The following is an 11,096-nucleotide window of genomic DNA, read 5'->3' on the forward strand; positions in this document are numbered from 1 at the left end:
GAGAGAGAGAGAGAGAGAGAGAGAGAGAGAGAGAGAGAGAGAGAGAGAGAGAATGTGTGTGTGTAAGGATTTAGCATGAGAAATTGGTTCATGTGATTATGGAAGCTGAGAAGATCCACAATCAGCTTCTGCAAGCTGGAGATTCAGGAAATGCAATGTGAGCGGTTCCAGTCTAAGCCCAAGACCCTGACTAACCACAGGGATGATCCCAGTTCAAGGTCAGAAGATGTATTTCCCAACTCAGCATTCAGGCAGAGAGAAACAATTTAAGCTTCTGCGGTTCTGTTTTTATTGATGCCCTCATCTGACTGGATTATGCTCAGGCACATTCAAGAAGACAGCCAGTTTTACACAGTTCACCAAATGATATGGTGATCTCCTCTGGAAACAGCCTTATGACTCACCCAGAATAATGGTTAGCCAATATTATCACATCCTTTTATTCAGTCAGGTTGATACATAAAAGGAATGTGTATGATGCACAAAACACTGAGTCACTGGATGTTTATTCAATTGTACACACTTCTCTGAATACTGAGTCTTTCTTTTAATCAGCAAAAGTTTGGTTGTAAATTTGTAAATCTTTTTGTAAATCTTTTTGACTCTGTTTTATTTTTTATTTTCAGCATGAATTCTGGTTTGGGCTTCAATCAACATCTGTCCTAATTATTCAGACCATTTTTTTACTCATTCAGCTACTTTATTGGTTTTAGCTACTATTTATTATATTGTTGAATCTTCTCTTTTTATCTCAATCTCAATTCCAATCTCTGATCACTGTCCCATGCTATAAAACCAAAGCAAAACTACCTTCTATATATGGTTGGTGGTGTTTCTAAAGAACTGATTAACATCTTCCCATTCAAATTCTGTGACTCCTTAATTCCCTATAACAATGTCATAACCCAGCCAGTTTCTCAAGGTCAGCACCAAAGCAGGTTGTTTATACCTTCCTCTTCTTTTAGTGTGCAAAATATTATAAACTTTGCTAAATAAATATCTCTTGGATCTCCTCTCTTCATGCTGTCAATATGTAACTTTAATCTCTTCTCAAGTCTAAAATAAGTATTTTTCCCCTAAATTTTCTCTCTCCTAAATCTACTAAATTTCTTTTCTATTGTCACCATAATTAACTTCCCCCAAAAAAGCAGATTTTCTGATTAAACATCATTTTCCAACTGTTTCCCACTCATATGTACACATAGGTGTTCATGTACCTGTCTATTTTATTAGATAATACTGCTCAATGCTTCATACACCCTTCTGTTGACTCACCAGGCACAACTCACAGATTATGTATACAGAGTGTTACAGCAGAGATGACTTTCGGCCAAAATTTATGCTTCTCCCTCCATATTATTGAGTTGTTGCTGCTCAAGTGTGGACCATATTTTTCACCTCCCCTGTAATTCATATAACTAGTTCTCAACAGTAAAATTTTAGCAAAAGTTATCTATGACTTCCAGACAAAGGTTTTTAACAATTTGATATTTTATCCTCTCACTTATCACCCCCACTGTCTGAACACATGGAATCAAGAGGTTTAGGAAGGAGAATCTAAATGAGGTAGAAATCTGAATTCCTGAAGTACAACTGGAGGTGAGCCTGTCCCTTGCCAGAAAGACCCTCAGTGGAGAACATTTTGAGAATGACATGATGGTCCTATTGTATTAAGAGTGATTTGTTTGCAGTGGTATTGTAAGCCAGTTACCCCAACTAGGTAGGTAAGTAGGTAGTCAGTAAAGTGATTTAAAATGAATGTTTATAATGTTCCTTCTTATTTTATGCATTTGATCAGGAGTAAAGGCAAGAAGAAAGTAGGCATCCCTCCCTTACATTTCCCAAAATGTGATACCATATAATGATCTGGGGTTTCTTCAAATGAAGAAGAAAAAATCATAAAATATACATTTAGAACACATAAAATTTGCATCTTTATAAAAATTCTCATTTTAGTAGTTTTCTCACTTCAGTTCAAAATACAAAGTACTGTTTTTCTCAAGAAAGTAAAAAAAAAAGAACAATACAAATAATTAAAGAGAGTGTAGAATATGTTGACAACTAATTATGGCAATGAAAGCATTTGGATGAGGGCCCAGTTAAAACTATTCAAGAAAAATACGTTAAGCTATTTGAGTACCCACATTATGCACATTGCTTCTTCTTATAAATCTGTGAAAGTATCTTAGGATTGTTTATTTTACCTAATTTATATGTCAATGATTTTTCCCATTTTTGCATAGTCAGTCAATTTATTTGTATAAAACTGAATTAAGTGGGAAAAGAAAATTCAATCAAGAAGTTTCCCCTCCAGCACTATTCTATCTTTCTTATAATGAATTAGAAAATTGTGAGATGAGTTTATATATAAGTGTGTGTGTGTGTTGTCAAATGTGTAATATGGAGATCTATTTAGAATTGAATTCTATACAGCTATACTATTGAGTCTTTGTGAATATAAGGTAATACACAGTCAGAATTTAATAATTACTCATATTTGTTTATCTTGCTCTCATGAGCATGCAATGTCATTAACATAGATCAAACACATTTGTGTGTTTCCACAATGTCAGAATTTATTGAATAACAATAAATTCACAGGCTATACCACTTTCATCAGTGGCAGTTCACTGAATACTTTGGGTCAAACGATCTTCATAAGCCAGGCAAACACAAGTTCTTTTATCCCAGTCTTAATTTCTAACATCTATAACACTCAAGTCACCCATACTTCGTGCAGTAATATATAAATAGGTCACAGAAAGACCAATAAAGAGTTAAAGCAGCCTCAGGGTTACAGGATTCTGTGCCAAGAGCACAGGCAGAGAGTGACAAATGCAAAGTTAGTCATTGTAGGTGGTTAGATCAGGAAAGAGTTTTGGAGTTATCAAAACAGAGGGTCCAGATGGATGGCAGTTTCAGTTTCAGAATGTTAGCTTGAGGTGTCATCTTGGAGTGGGAAGTGCATGGTCATCATGGACAGGAGAAACCGTGATTTGCTTAAGTCCCATGGGGATAGGAAATCAGACATTCGTCCTGGACAAGGCTTCTGATAAGTGACCAGGTGATGGGGTCAAGGTGTCACCATTTCCACTCTTGGAGTGTCCCCGACTTTATGGGTCACAAGTGAGGAGGTTGAAATCATTCAGTGGTCTGGTGTGTTCAATAAGCTCATGAACCTAGTTTATCAGATATGCCCAAGCATTCATATACTTCTGGTTAATTTGATAAGTTCATGGGTGGTTATTCTTATTAGCATGATTAATTTATTTATTAGTTTTGCCAAGCAGATGGTTTTGCCAAGCAGATGGTTGTTTACTTGTACAAACACAGTGTGGAGTCATTCCACTTCAGCCTCAATTTCAAAATGGAGTCCCTTATAGCCAACCACTGCCTTACAAAACAAAGTAACAAAGGTTTAGGCACAGCCTGAAAACTGCTGTTCTGTACATCAAAGAGCAGTTCAGAGCAGGGCAAAGCCTGCTAGCCATTCTTGTTCTCTGTGGAAAGGATAGTTTATTGTCCGCTTGATCCTTGACATCCAAAGTGCAGTCCAAGCTTCACCAATATTATGTAGAGCTTGTTTGAAGTCCAGAATCCCTATTCCCATTCCAGCTAGTTTGTATGCATACTAAAATTTGAGAAGCACTACTCTAGATGATGAAGAGGAAGAAACAGTGGCTTGATGAGCATTCCTAAGGAATTTTACTACTCTGAAAACATTATTTCATTCTAGTTTTTTTTTTAATGTTTAAGTTAGGATTTTGGTGAATAATGTAATCATGTGCCCCATTAGCCCTTCAACATTAAAGTTCAGGGGACTAGGCAGGATTTTATTTATTTATTTATTTATTTATTTATTTATTTATGTATGTATGTATGTATGTATTTATTTATTTATTGGTATAGGTTTTATATTGACTAAGATGTTTCCATCTGAAAGTAATAGAAAGCACACCACCACTACTATTAAATGGTAAAGAAACCCTGGCTAGGGTAGGGCAGGCCCATGCTGACAAATTTCCTTCCTGGGTAGCTTCCTGTAGAAGTTAGAAAAAGAGAGCAAAAACAGTGACAGAGTTTGTCCATGGTAGAATCACATCCAGGGAAATATAAATGGTCTTTTCTTGTGACCAACATTTAAACACAGGAGGGAATTTTCCCCCAGAATTCCCCAGCAAATTTCTTTTGCATCTCATTATTTGATTTAGGTAATAATCCTCTGATCCCAGAATCATCTTACTAGGAATGTGCTGAAACCTCAAATGATCAAGGGATGAAGTGCCCTGATTTGTGTCAGTACCACCAAGGAATTTTCAGGTTGTTAATCTGAAAGGAGGAGGAAGAGATGAATGTGGAGAAGTCAATCATCATGCTTACCCAGTTCTGCATTTATTTTATTAGTTAGTCATAATCATGTCTCTTTCTTCACATTTTCATCCCTGCAGTCAAATTGCCAACATGACTTTCTGACACTTCTAATACAAGGAGCTTAATCTCAAGACACTTGTCCTCACTGTCACCATCATGGCTAAGGCTCTACTCTTGGTTCTTTAGAGGAATGACTCTCTCATTGCTTTGATCTGATTGTTTTTGCACAGTTTTGGTCTTCTCAGCACAACCGCAATGTAAGAGTCCCACCAAGGGCATCCAGTCTGTGACAACCTTTGTGGCCAGGAATTTCCATCATCTGTATTTCCCTCAGCAGAAGGATGGTCTATTAGAGTGCAGCCAGATGTTAAATAAGCTGAGGCAATTTTTTAATACACATGATAAAATGAAAGGGAGTTCTGTTGCCTCTGTCAAGTTAGATGACCAACTCAAATGTTTTCCTCCAGTTATTGAAAGATAATTCTTGTTGAATGATCTCCAAACAACCTAATAATCACATCTTTTATTTTTTTCACTCATGAATCTCTGGCATGTGGAAATGAAAGCAGATAATTCAACTATGAAACCACATTGCCCTGAAATTTCTAGAACATTTCACAGCCAAAAGTCAAAGTATCAGGACTGTGATAGTATCATTTTTTGTTTGTTTGTTTCATTTCATTTTTTTTCTATTCTAGAGAATTTTCTTTGCTTGCATAAGCAACTTGCATATGATGGGCCTTTAAAATATATTTTTTAAATAGAAGAATTCTAATCTTGATAAAACCAGCTGAAAATTCCATGTTTTTTAAAGAGTCTGTGAAGTTTGCCTGATTAATAACTACCATTGTTCAATCCTTCAAATATGATTAGAAGCTAGGAGTTGCTTAGTGAAGAATTTTTATGGTATGTGTCTACTTCTTGGCACTAAAAATATGTTTTATCTTTTTTTTTAGATTTTTTTATTGGTTGTTCAAAACATTACAAAGCTCATGATATATCATCTTTCATACATTTGACTCAATTGGGTTATGAACTCCCATTTTTACCCCAAATACAAATTGCAGAATCACATCGGTTACACACTCACATTTTTACATAATGGCATATTAGTGACTGTTGTATTCTGCTATTTTTCCTATCCTCTACTATCCCCCCTCCCCTCCCATCTTCCCTCTCTACCTCATCTGCTGTTGTTCAATTCTCTCCCTTGTGTTTTATCTTTTTTATAGCTTAAAATTTTCATGAGATTGAACAAAGTCTAAACAATAAGTGGATTGGACATATTAGTTTTAAAGAAATAAGTCAATTTTCTTTCTTTCTCTTTTATTTATTTATTTATTTTGTTGTTGTTGTTTTGGTTCTGGTGATTGAACCTCAAGGCACTTTACCATGTAGCTCAGTCCCCATTCCTTTCTTGATTTTTTGATACAGGATCTCACTAAGTTGCTAAGGGTCTTGCTAAGATGCTGAGGCTGGCTTTGAACTTGTAATCCTCCCACTTCAACCTCTATAGAGTCCCTGGGATTACAAGTATGCACCACCCCACCCAGCATAAGTTGATTTTCACTGAAATTTGCAGGATGAGTCAATAGTGACAGCTTATAAGTGAAGAATATGCATCATATATGTGTCTATCATATTTAACATGCAAAAGAGAAATATCTGATAAATTCAAGATATCCACAGTTTTTCAAATCCCTACAACACAACTTCCACTTTGAGGTGTGATCATTTGCTCCATCTCTCCAGAAACTTTGCTGACTTTGCCATGTTGTCCTCTTGGGAAGATCCTCGAGGTACACAAGTCCAGAGCAATATTTTATTTCTTCTATTTCCACAGTTCTTATTGATTGGATTTTGTCTCTAATAGTTTTGTGAATATCAATCTCATTTTTAAAATGAACCTCAATTCTCAAGAGCATGATAAAATCAGCAAACTTCTTTATGTCTATGCAATTCTACATTCATTTTATTAAACTTTTGATAACCACATCTCTCCCCTCTCATTTTCATTCCTGTAGTCATATTGCCACATGACCTTCTCACATTTCTAATAAAACATAGCTGCTTAAACTTGAGGACATTTGTCCCCACTGTCTTCACGGTCCCCATTATGCATAAATATCTATTTCAGGCTCTTTGGAGGAATAAGGTTAGGACATAGAAATACTTAATGAAAACTAATTGATTGAAAATAGTCACCAAAATGTCCACTTTCTTTCAAACTTAAATTAATGTGACATTTAGAAACATTGTAAACTTGTTATGGTATCAAGTTATCTGTTTAGCCTTAACCATAACTTCCATTTTCCCAGCTTCACCTCTCATAGTAAATTAGGAAATTGTGCAATGATGGTGAATCTTTTCTATATCCCTTGCTTTATGGTGTTATTATTATGCTTATTCTAGTGTCTAATCCATCCATAGTGATAGCAATAATAATTTGCCAAACATATCTAACAACAATATTCTTTATTTCAATGCTAGTTTTATGCAAACATCTCTGACATTTGCACAGCAAAATGTAAACATATGAAGGATAATAAAATCAAGAAAATTATATTTCAAAAATTGAAAGTATAAAGCTCCAGTATATCCTATTTTATCATTTCATCCCAATTACACAGCAAAACAATCTCTCTTAAAACATCAAAGTTACACAAAATACAATTATTAAAACCAAGTAGTTAACACAAAAAAATTTCCTTATCTCTGAAAAGGAAATGAAAAGTATTATGCTCAAGGAAGGATTGGATTCAGCAAGGTTTTGTTCCTTGGAGCCTTGATCTAGAAGACATCAGTAAAATAGCTGTGAAAAAATCAGAGTTCACATAGGACTGGAAATATTGAACTGAAATCTCGTGTGTGTGTGTGTGTGTGTGTGTGTGTGCGCACATGTGCGTGCACACCTTTACTTAGAATGTTAGTATACTGTAGGTTCTGAGATACTAACAGAAAGGAAACTCCCTGAATATTTTCAAAACTGTGGAATAAAATTTTCAAATTTATTCCCGCTCCAAGAAATAAGTAGCTGTGTGCATAACTATTAACTAGCAGAGGTATTTTGAAGACCATCAACAGGGAAAATGCTAAAGTGGATAAAAAGGATTTGTACTGAAAATCAGGGGAGTTGATTTCTAGCCTTGGGTAAGCAGCTCTAGGGCTTTGGAATCCATGCAATTATAGAAAGTGTTTTTAGTACTGATTAAAATGGATCACAATGCATTTCTTCTGAATAAAAATATATACTGCTGATATTTCTGTTTGGATTCTCTAAGTTTCATTAACACCAAACCCAGTTCAAACAATTAGAACTGAGCAATGATGACTATCATGTTTCCAGGTCAGAACACATTTTTTCCCTTGATTCTACTGTATCTTCTACTTTATTCTTGCACAATGGAAGAGTCATTTCATGGTCTCAAAATGGTTTCCTGAATACGCGATTTGCTCTTTTATTTTCTGAAAAGACTATACGTATTTCAAAACATCCAATAAATTCTGGATTTTTTTCCAATTAAATTAAGCCATATACCCTTCATAAATTCATCACATTGGCCAGATAACAAGATGCATGCTAGGGTCATCCTAGATCATGTGCTCTACCCCTGGGAGCAGGAAGGGAATTAGCTTTCCCCAAGTTATATGGATCTTTCACTAGCAAATGGGATTTTAAACAATGGGAAAAAACTGAAGAAGATACACAGACAGCAATGGAAATTATCCTTTTCACCTAGAGAAGAATGCTAAGAAGACAAAATTTATAAACTTATAAATTTGTAAAATACTAAAGCCTAAAAATAGGAAAAGAGAAAAACCAACCCAATGAGCTCAACAGAAATATTAAGGACATACGTGTCTAGATGCTGCTACTAGGGATGTCCTTTTTAAAATGTAATTCTTCCTTTGTAAGTTAATCAAACTATTCTTTTATAAAGAAAAATGATCTGTGATTTCTGGATGGCATCAGAACATGTATGGAAACTGGGTAATCACTAACGTTCATCTGAACTTTAGTTTGGGCCACAATTTCAGAAAGTGAATCACAGAAGCACCAAATGGAATGTTCACTACTTTTTTCCACATCCTTAGAAAATACTTCTCTTTTCTTTTACCAATGAAATTTTAGTACATTCTCTTAGATTTGGGGCAGCCATTTATTAACCATAACTATTAGTATTGCATTAAACAATTATGCAATCCTTTGAACTGAGATGTTAGCACCAGAAAGTTCAAAAATAAGGGAACTTAATTTTCTGGAATTCAAAAAATGTAACACACTTATAAATGTGTTGAGACCACATAAAATGTTACAAAATATACATTGCATTTTGCTTAAAACACAATAAAAATAATAAATTGTGCTTACTTATGTACTTTGTCATTCTCATCAGAAGAAGTTAACAGTATGAGTTTCAGGATATTAGGAATTGCTCTGAAAATTTATATCCTTAAAACTCATGGGGAAAAAAAAGAGCCCTCTATCCTTTTCTTAGCAGCAGGTGCAACAAGCCTAGAGATAGTTCTAGGTAGGGCAGAGGAACCCAGCTCAACTACTGAAGGACAACTGATACAGTGTCAACCTTAAGTCCAGTGCTCTACACATCTGGCAGTCAGCTTGCCTTCTTTTCAATCATGATGCCAATGTGTGCCCTTCTTATTTACAAATTCTCAAAGTAAATACTACTTCAAAACCTACAGTTATACACTTTTATTTATTTGTTTGATATTTTAAATCTGTATGTAAATATTATATACATTGATGGGCACCATGTGATGTTTCAAAACATATATACGTTGTATAATGTATGAATCAGGGAAAAGATATATATCTCCTCACTTATCATTTTGTAGCAAATATACTAAAAACATTTCTTCTAACTCTTTTGAAATATCTGTGCTTTATCATTATCTATAGTCAATTGATTATGTAAGAGAACACAATCATTCTTTGCCTTGTTTTTTTTCTTGTCATCCTGGATTCGTAAGGTCCCAGGAGATTCTTTGTTCTAAATGTTCTAGTCCTGTTTATTTTTGATCCCTTTGTGATTCAGCTCTGGTCTATGCCGATGTGAGACTTTCAAATACATGTGAAGCTTTCTTCTGAACTAAAATATCATGATAGCCATCATCATAAAAGCTATGTGAGAAGACCTTGTATCCTGTAAACTGTAATGAACATAAACCTGTTTTCAACTCGCCCCATTCACACCAGTGATGGCTGCTTACCATGTTTATCCAAACAAATAGCAATTTGCTAAATGGACTGTGGATTCTCTACTGTGTTAAGTGCAATAATATAAGAGAAGAAATGAAAATGTTCCTTTCATAGTCTGGAGCATGGGATGACAATGCCACAAAGTGAAAATATGGCAAACAGTATAAACAGTAAAAATGCTAAATTGTGCAATTTGGGAGAGCTACAGGTACACAAGGCTATAACAGTCAGGAAAAGCTCCATAAGAATAAAGACCAACTTTACTTGTGTCATCACGCACAACCACAGCATGATGATTTCCCTACTGTTGGCTTTCCTTGTCACCCCTTTGTCATTATTTTGCATTTTTACATAATTTAACAAAGTGATAAACACAGAGAAAATATTCAGTGAATGATTATAGCATTGATAGAGAATACGAGCACCTGATGTATGTGTCTATTTGAGGGTTGGCAATTTCCCTACAAAGAAAATAATTGTTCATCTTCTCATATCTCCAGTAGACAATGAAATGTAGTGGTAACTGTCAATGTTCTCATTCTGCAGTCTAACAATGATCATGATATATTTCACCTATATTCTTGCAAACTCTAATGCAATTTCAGTTAAAACTTTAAAAAAGCACCAATGATTAATTAAGAAGGCAGAAGCAACACTATTTACAAAATTTCTATTTAACTTCAGATAGAAATTTTGAATATCTTAATAATTCCAAATGTCTTTCTTCATAGAAATATTTTTCTACATGGAAGATTCTGATCAACATTAACTAGTGGATTCTCTGTCACTTTGGCATGCTGAAAACAGGATGAAGAGACATCTTCTTTACAGAAAAAGGATATGCATCCTTTCTGTGTTGTTAGTGTGATGGAAATGTGTGTAGAACCTCTGTTTGTATAGCAACCTTAGCATATTTCAATGTTATCCAGAATTGCATGATCCTTCAACACTGTGTGATAAGCCCATCCTGTTTGGGCATATGAACAATGTTCAAGAAATGTCTAGCATAAATCAATGGAGAATGAACTAAACAGTAACACAATAGGTAAACTAGTCATTTAAATTCCCTGGAATGGTTCTCCGTGAATTGTCCATCATTCACTGTTCTTCGCAGTTTAAATGAAATATTACAGTAAACATCTTCTTTCCAAAGAATATCAATTTCCTTTACAAACATATTTTATTAAAAATAGAGCAATAGTTCATGATATATGAATAATAAAAGAATATGCTATCATATTTACTCTTCTTTCTGTTTATCTTTTATATAGGAATATGAGAATAGTTTGCATGAAAATAAGAGGAGACTAAAATTATCATGCATCACAGTTTTCTAAGAGTACTATTTGGGTTTTAGATTTAGATTTGTCAGCACTAAACAGAAGATGTAGGTGGAAACAAATTTGTAATTTTCTATACCCCTTCAGCACAAAATTATGTTGTTCTTGAACTTGGTTGCTTCATGTTATCGGGATTTCAAAACTCCATTTAGTTGTTTAATTAA

Source organism: Marmota marmota, unplaced genomic scaffold (assembly GCF_001458135.2).
Source record: "Marmota marmota marmota unplaced genomic scaffold, marMar, whole genome shotgun sequence".
Classification (NCBI taxonomy): domain Eukaryota; kingdom Metazoa; phylum Chordata; class Mammalia; order Rodentia; family Sciuridae; genus Marmota; species Marmota marmota.